Source organism: Diachasma alloeum, unplaced genomic scaffold (genome assembly GCF_001412515.2).
Source record: "Diachasma alloeum isolate Michigan unplaced genomic scaffold, Dall2.0 Dall_scaffold_00548, whole genome shotgun sequence".
NCBI lineage: Eukaryota > Metazoa > Arthropoda > Insecta > Hymenoptera > Braconidae > Diachasma > Diachasma alloeum.
The window spans coordinates 167326-175742 of NW_021680680.1; positions in this window are offsets into that span (position 1 = coordinate 167326).

Below are 8417 nucleotides of genomic sequence, written 5' to 3' on the forward strand. Positions count from 1 at the left end.
CTCTCTCTCTCTCCCTCTCTCTCTCCCTCTCTCTCTCCTTCTCTCGCTTCTCTCTCTCAAATTAGTAGTAATACTAACCAATTTGGGAAATTAGACACAGTCTGATTCAACCATTAAACAATATCTGTAATCCGGTATTCACCTAATATTTCTTGATATACTTTCATGTTGATCGGAATAAAATTTAAGAAAAGAGGGAATAATTTTCAAAATTTGTTGAGATCCCTTCCTACTTTTCCTTGAATTTAATGTCAAATCGATCAGATAGCGATAATTAAATTAATGCTGACCGGACGCAGGGGATACCACTGGATTTTAAAGATAAGGATCCATCGGAAAATTCACTCTCACGCAGGAAACGTAAGTCGCAAGAGTAGAATTTTATTTACTTTATCGTAGGAATCAGACCTCTGTCTGTTTCTTACAGGAATAAGTATTCTAAAAAAAATCTCCATGAAATAAAAAATCAGTGGGAGCAGAACCAACGTCCGTGGCGCGCATCAAAGAATGGAGGATTAAATTGATACAGACAGTGAGTTGAAAAACTCCGCGCCAAGAACGTTGGTCCTGCTCCTACTGATTTTTTATTTCGTGGGGAATTTTTTTAGAATATTTATTCCATTGAGAACTATTCTTCTTATAGAAACGTGATTGTGCACTATCACCATTTATTCAAAATTCCTGACTTGGCTTCCTTCTTTAGTTCTATGTTTCAAAAATTTCGACTTCCCAGTAGAAGTCAAACAAAACTTTTTCTTGGGCCAGTTGTTTCACAAAAACATTTGTTTTTGTGTTTTTAGGCAGATTTAATTATTTTTTCCAAAATAAGAAAGGACTGTTTTTACATCCGGTGAAATTTTTTCTTTTCAATTCAATTTAACTCATCCATTTTTCATAAAATAGACCATCTTTTGAATCAATAATTGACGGGAACTAAACAGTTCTACTCAAAATTTATTATCTCCACCGAATTTCAATTTTTAATCATTTATTAATAATTTTCTGACTTGATTTGGTTCCTCATTCAATTTTTGCTCTGATGATTCCTATGTGGATTGTATTTCTTGGAGAGATGAATTGATTTCCTTATAGGAATAGTCGAACAAATTCTTCACAAAGAATTCTTTTTGAAAACATCTTTTTTTGTTTTTTTTGTTTTTAAAAATATTAGGGGATCATTAGGTGAAATGGACTCTTCTGACTTCTTGTTTTAACATTTATAACCAAGGAACAAATTTATCGATTGAGCTCAGTCTAAGCTCATTACAAAGGCGCTGACTGTACTTTAATTTTAAAAAAAAATCGATTTCATCAACACTTCAATAAGACATCAATATTTTGAAAAGGGTTCAACGTGTCCATTCAATCCCACCGTGTCCTACTAATTTTTGCTAAATAATCACAAAATTGTTTGCATTTGACTGTCACTTAATTTAGAGAATTTTTTTCCACGGAATGAAAACATTTTCTGTTACACTCGGAGAACAATAAATTTTTTTTTTTTCGACTTTAACTATTAACGGACATTTAATACTTGATCACAGAATATTTTCGACACATCTCACTTCTGTCACATTCCAAACATAAACCGATAACCTCACAAACAGTGCATAAACTACCTTTATGTTCGAGGTCCGCATATGAATATAGATATGGCGGGATGAAATTTGAATTTTCGACAAGAGAAAACAAAATAGAACACCGAGTCGATTTTCCGTTCCATTCTAATAAGTGATTTAACGTGAAGAAGAACATTTCCCGTGATTCTCTATAACAACATCACATTCAAACCACACCCGCATTCAAATGCACTGGTGGCAACACTTCAACGTTGGATATGAGGCTCAGTTGGATCGGCGCTGCAAACGTTACAACTGGATTCTCCGACTTTATAATGTGAATCGCGAGAATGTGAATATCAACCCGTTACTATGCTCGTATCTTTTTTCCTGTTAATCCAAAAAATACCACAGTTACATCGTTGAAAATCTCATAAGCGATGTGTATAATGTAACTAACGACACTTTTCCGATTTGTCGTACTGTTTTCATTATACCGACTGTAAATCATTTAGAGGTAGTGGAAGGGGAAGTTCTGTCGTGTATAAATACGCCGTGCGCTCGGCCTGATATTTTGCTCAGTCGGTCAAAACTTTTCTTGGCCGATACGCTACCGCGTAACTCGAACTCTGATATTGGATTTCATCATTTTCACCGTCGTAATACACCACCGGGTGGACTGTACACTGATAATTTTCGTAATGAAAATATTGAGCAGCATCTTGAGCAACAAAACAATAATTCTCAGCAAAATCACAGTGGATAAGCACTTCTCCTTTATTCATATTTTCTCTTCGTTGCTTCACAAAAATTGATTGCTCTAGAGCGATGAAGTGGTGGGGCTTTAGTAATTTCAACCGTTCAGCAAGTTTATCAACGAATTCGTTCACCGGAAGTATCTGTGTTTGCAAGGTGCACATGTCAGTACTTTGCCACACTTGGAACGCGATATTTTCAATCACAGCTTTGGAGAGGAGTCGTTTTAGCTCACATGACAATTGGTCAAGTCCAGGGCAATTCCAACTTTCATCGAAATCACAGGCTGGCGTGGGCTTTTGACACATGATTCTGCTGAGACAATCTTTGTAATCTGTTATTGGGCATGGTGAATTCTTCCTTAGAACGCGAAGATTCATAGCATCTAACATCAGTTTACAATTTTGGTGGTACGTGCAAACATATACCACGTGTGTGCCACTCGCTCCCGCCAATATACATTGCTCAGGTCTTAATTCCGCGAAGTTACTAAAACCAACCGCAGCCTCTGAGTGGCTTTGTACTGCCGATGGGGATCTTTCGAATTTTCGAGTACCATTTGCTTCTGTTCTACTTTTTTTTCTCAATTAATTTTAATCGATATCTCATCTTTCATCCCGGGCATAACCCGACTATTTTCCAGATAACAACTTCGCACCTTTTGAACAGTTTCGGCTGGTAATGGATGACCAGTCCTTGCAGTTGGTGAAGCAAATATTCTGTTCAATTCTCTCAACTTGTTTGCCTTCTCCGCCATGTGTCTCGAAACACCATGTTCGAGCGCAATTTTCCGGGACTCCATGATCAAGGAAGAATGGATAGAATTTGCAGGCGCTCACCGTATGAGTCCAAAACTTTTCCTTCAACTCATTCAACATTTCCTCTAATTTCAATTCTCTGGGAGAACGATACCGTCTCGTTGGTGGTGGATCATCATTGTGGTCACTATTTGAATCCTCATTCATACTTAAATCGAAGAATCCACCTGAATCATGTGATCCATCGTGACTTGAAATGCTTGTATCATCAAGATGAAAAGATCGGCCTGATCTCAATGAACAGTCAATGATATGCGAGGTGGAATCATCAAATTCTGCTTCAGTCTTTGATACCTCTGGGAGGAAACAATGGTACGACATACGTTGGCACTTTTATTCGGCATTTGCGGCAAATTTTTGCAGTCGATGGTAGGAAGGGAAACTTCAAGTGTATTTCTCGTGAAATCGGACGTGAATTGGTTCCATAGTGGCCTTTTTCACCTGGGCCTCCCATTGGATACAAACAAATTGATTCCACAAATACTGAATACAAACAAATTGATTCCACCCTACTGAATACAAACAAATTGATTCCACAAATCGCCTGGAAATATCTCTATCATGAATGTCAGAAATTTCTTACCTCAATTCAGAAATGAAGATGAGAAAACGGGGATAAGTAGACACAATGATGGCTTATTAATTTAGCTTCATGATCAAATTTTACTGATAAATGATGCATTAAATTAACACGGTCAACAATAAGCACGATAATGAAACGTTGATGAAGCATTTGAGACATCTCTTACAACTAATAGCTTACAGTTTGATAACGTTAAATCGATCGATAGATTCATTTTTTTATCCTCCTTTTGTTTCAGGTCTGAGTGATACAATCTTCTTATGCCATTGACTGGAATTTGAGCTTAATTTCTCTAACACGTTGTGACGGAATTTTCGAGAATTCCGCCACCTGTACACAACTTAGTCGTAGAATGAAGTAAATCGTAAGAGTGAGTAGGTAAGTGTGAATTTATTTCGATCTTTTCGGAGAGAGAGTCGCGATTCCTTTAACCCCAAAGTTAGCACCCCTACCGAAGGGCGATGCAACACCCCTTTTAGCTCCAGCTCGTAGAAACCGGTCTCCAAGAACATCAGGAAGGGCCTCGCGGGGAAAACAACGTTCGATTTCTATAAATAATCAAATTCACGTGTCGATACACATTAAAAACGAGTAAAAAGTAAAATCTCCGGTTCAAGTAATATTAAAGTTTTTGTTCTCTTTTAGTTTCAGTTATCTTTCTGGTTTACTTCGGATTTTAGGGGATAAATTTTCGGTTTTATGGTTGAGGGAAAATTTACAGTAATTGTATTTTCCTAGTTATATTTTTGTATTTTGAAATCTCGCGAATCCTGAGAGGGACGACGATCCACCGCGGTTCAGAGCCGATACACCGAGCTTCCCGGTGAGATCTCGCTGATCTCGTTGAGTGCGGCTGCTGATCACAGAGGTTGAGGTGAAATACTCACGCTCCCTGGCTAAGGCATTTCGTGGAGTCGTTGGAATCACCAGTGCAGCTGGAAGGCCATGTGGATGAACACAGCCCACTCGTCTGCACGGATCGCCATGGGCTATTCTCTCTTTAGATTTGTTCACGGTGACTCCAGGATGACTCCCGGGAGAGTGACAGCAGCGAAAAGTGCACTCACTCAGGGGTGAAGTGCATTCGCGAGGAGAAAAGGCGAACAACTGCCTTAATTCCCCCTTTCCGAACCTCCAGATAACTATCGTTCAGCCACTATGGATAAAACCCCTTGGGTTAATTCATAAAAGATATAATTAACGGCGGAATGCCTAAAATAAGTCTAAAACCCATTTGAATCAAAATCCCCGCGTGCTCGGTTACATGAGCCCGCCCCAGCGGCAGCTAGACGGCGTGCCAGTCGCGCCACCCAGCTGAGAACCTCCGCCGGTTAGACGCAGTTTACGAGAGAGTTGGACTCGAGCAACCACTGCGATAACATCCCCGAGAATATCGTCAACGATCGAGGGAGTTGGTAGAGACCATCGCCGAGGGCCCACACGAGGAAAATGGTAAGTACATTTTCATTCACCATATGCACTCTCTCCCGAGGAGGGAAGTGCATTTATTCCCAGTGTGCCCAGTGATGACCTCCGGGAAAAGTGCACCGACGTTCACAGGAGTGACGCCGAGATGCATTCCCAACCTCCAAAACTCCTCTGAGCGGGTGGATAAATGCACCACTGAGTGCATAAAACCCTCGTTCAGCTCTCCAGACCTCTCCCGAGTGATAAAACCCCAGTGAAACCCAATAGATAGTGAAAATGGACAGTGAGACCCAATAAAAGGCCGCACATGGCCCATGCCCTGCCATGGCGCCATTGTGCCCTCTCCACTCACCAGGAGGTCTTGTGAACAATTAATGCACCTTCTGAGTGCATAATTAGTTCACTAGGACTCTCGAGAACGCATGGGGAATGTCCAGTGCCAATTTTTAGTGGGGAAAAGTGGATAAAACAGGCCCACAAGTGCACACATGCGCCTCACGTGCCGTGGGTGACGCTGTCGTGCACATGGCGGTTTTTCCTCTTTCCAGAGCGAATTGAAGCCTCAAATGAGTGCTCTTCTAGCTCAGTAAAGTTCCCCCAAGGTTTCAATGGATTAATTTAAAATTTCTTGGAAGATGAGACCCCGAGAATCATGACATTGAAGCGCGTGAGCCCCAGGAATTTCCCTGTGACGCTACGATGCTCTTGATGGAGGACGGACGCGAATATGGGGCAAAATGGTACTCTTAAGTGACATTTGCTCACTTGAGTCCCCCGCCCATTAATCATCATTTGTTATTCTGAGGAGATTCGCCGAAATCATCGCATCGGAATTGACATAGTCTTCGGAACCTCCAGCACTCCAGTTTCTGGACGATGCGGAGAGATCGTTGGCCTGGACTCTCCGGACCCTCCATTCCCGTCGCAATAACCTCTCTCTCAAGGTCAATTCACGTACTCTCACTCTCGGGAATTTAATCGAATTTAATTTTGTTGAATTTAATTGAAATTAATTCATTTTATTTATGAAGAGTAGAAATTCTATTGGAGTTGAAGTATTATTGAGAAATTGAATAAATCGCGGAGTAAATTTAAAAGTAATTCTCTCATCCCCTATTTAATTAACTTTCTGATTCTTCCTTTTGATTTTTCTGTATCTTTTGGTAAATTCGCGACATCCTTCCTAAGACCGAGCGACCGATCCTACCCCGCTCTCCGAATACCTCCGAGCTAGTCGACCAAATTCCGCAACCTCTCCCTTGATCTCCCCAATTATGGCTAAGTTTTCGTATGGTTTTTTTTAATGCGGTTCATTGACACCGCTGGAACGAAAGTCAGCTGGCGCCCGACAACATTTTTCTCGTTTTCCCGTTTATTTCGTTTATTCGGTTTTCGAGGATTTTCGTGGGGACATCGAGGAGCAGAGGCCGAAGGTGACAACACTCCGGCTGTTTCGAGTTTCGCATCGAGTCATGGATAAGTCTACGGTTTATATTTTAAGTTTTGAGGTTCACGTGGGTTAGTGCCGTCACAACGTGAATTCATTGCCTGTTCCACTCTTGACTGCATTATGATTAGAATTAGGATTAGATTTCCTCACTCTGATATTACTTTATTTTTATTTAGCATCTATTGTTTCGTGTCATAGATATATTGCCGTTGGAAGAATCATTTTCAATCAATTTTTCCAATTTTTTTCTACTTGATAGTGCTGAAAAGATCATTTCTGATATTGCCCATTGCATGACCCTTCGAACAATTGAAAAGTTATTCCAGAGGGATTGTTATTGTTGAATATTATAAGGCTGTTGAAAAAACGCAAAAATTTCAATAAAAAAAAATTTCTGCGGAGCACCGTTTCTCTCTTCTACAGTAGTATATTTCTTTTCTATGATATTATATATTAACCAAAAGTATTGATTGGAATATCAATATCTTGGTAAAAACAAGGAAGCTCCCCTATAAGGCGAAAAAACACAAAAATTTCAGAAAAAAAAAAGTTTTCCGACACCATTGTTGTTGCTTCTATGATAGCGTATTTTTTCACATCATATATGGAGGTCTTTTATGAGAAAAGAATTATTCCGCTCGAATATCCGAAGGCCCTCGAGACAAAAAAAATAAAAACCTACAAATTCCTTGAAAAATCAGTGTAGAAGCTAATTCACTGCACGAGAGTATTCTTTCTCTCAAAGTCCAAAAAAAAATTTTTTTTTTTCATTCATTCGAATCGGATGCGCCGTTTAGAAATTATAAGTTTTGAAAATTCCAAGTTTTGTCGTCATTATCTCAGGAACAAAAAATGATAGGGCAATGAAATTTGTCCCGAATACTATCTATATACAGTAGTTCAAAATGCAACTATCAAATGATTTTTTACAGACAATAAAAAATCCGGGGTGGACGAGTTGACATGGAATGTCCCATGTATCGATATACCACCCAGATATTTCATATTAAGTTATCATGTATTTCACTTATATTGAACTGCTATTTCTCTGATAAAAATTCTTGTTTTTATGAGAGGCGATACAAATATTGTAATATCATGAATCCTCATTTATTCTCAACGAATTTTCGTCCTTGATAATTCGAAAGGTGATATTTTTTCCTCCTCGATATTCATGTTCAAACTGTCGACAGGTCAAACACCACATATTATGCGCATACACCAGTCCCCGTCAAAGACCAATAGTGAATCGCAGCGAGAACTTCGATGAAATATTTGTACTTTTTCTATGCGCTTCACAATGTTAAAAAGATGTGCATTCTCTGAATCCACATACCGCAGGTATGTATATAATTCTCAAGTACCGCATATACAGGGTGTTTCAGAAGTACATGTATATCTGAACACCCTAGGATCAGGGGATGATTCTGAGCAGAAAAGTCCTCTTGCACTTTTTGATCAGACTCACGCCTAAAAAGTTATTGGCAATTAAGGGTGGGCCAATGAGGGGTGATTTTTAAGCGGGCGCACATCCATCTGATATGCAGCATATGTGTGTGTGCCCGCCCCACGTTTCTACGAGACAAAAGAGCGCAACGATATTGCTCTCTCTGTCTCTCTCTGTCTCTCTCTGTCTCTCTCTGTCTCTCTCTGTCTCTCTCTGTCTCTCTCTGTCTCTCTCTGTCTCTCTCTGTNTTATGTCTCTCTCTCTCTGTCTCTCTCTCAGTCTCTCTCTCTGTCTCTCTCTCTGTCTCTCTCTCTATCTCTCTATCTGTCTCTCTCTCTGCCTCTCTCTCTGTCTCTCTCTCTGTCTCTCTCTCTCT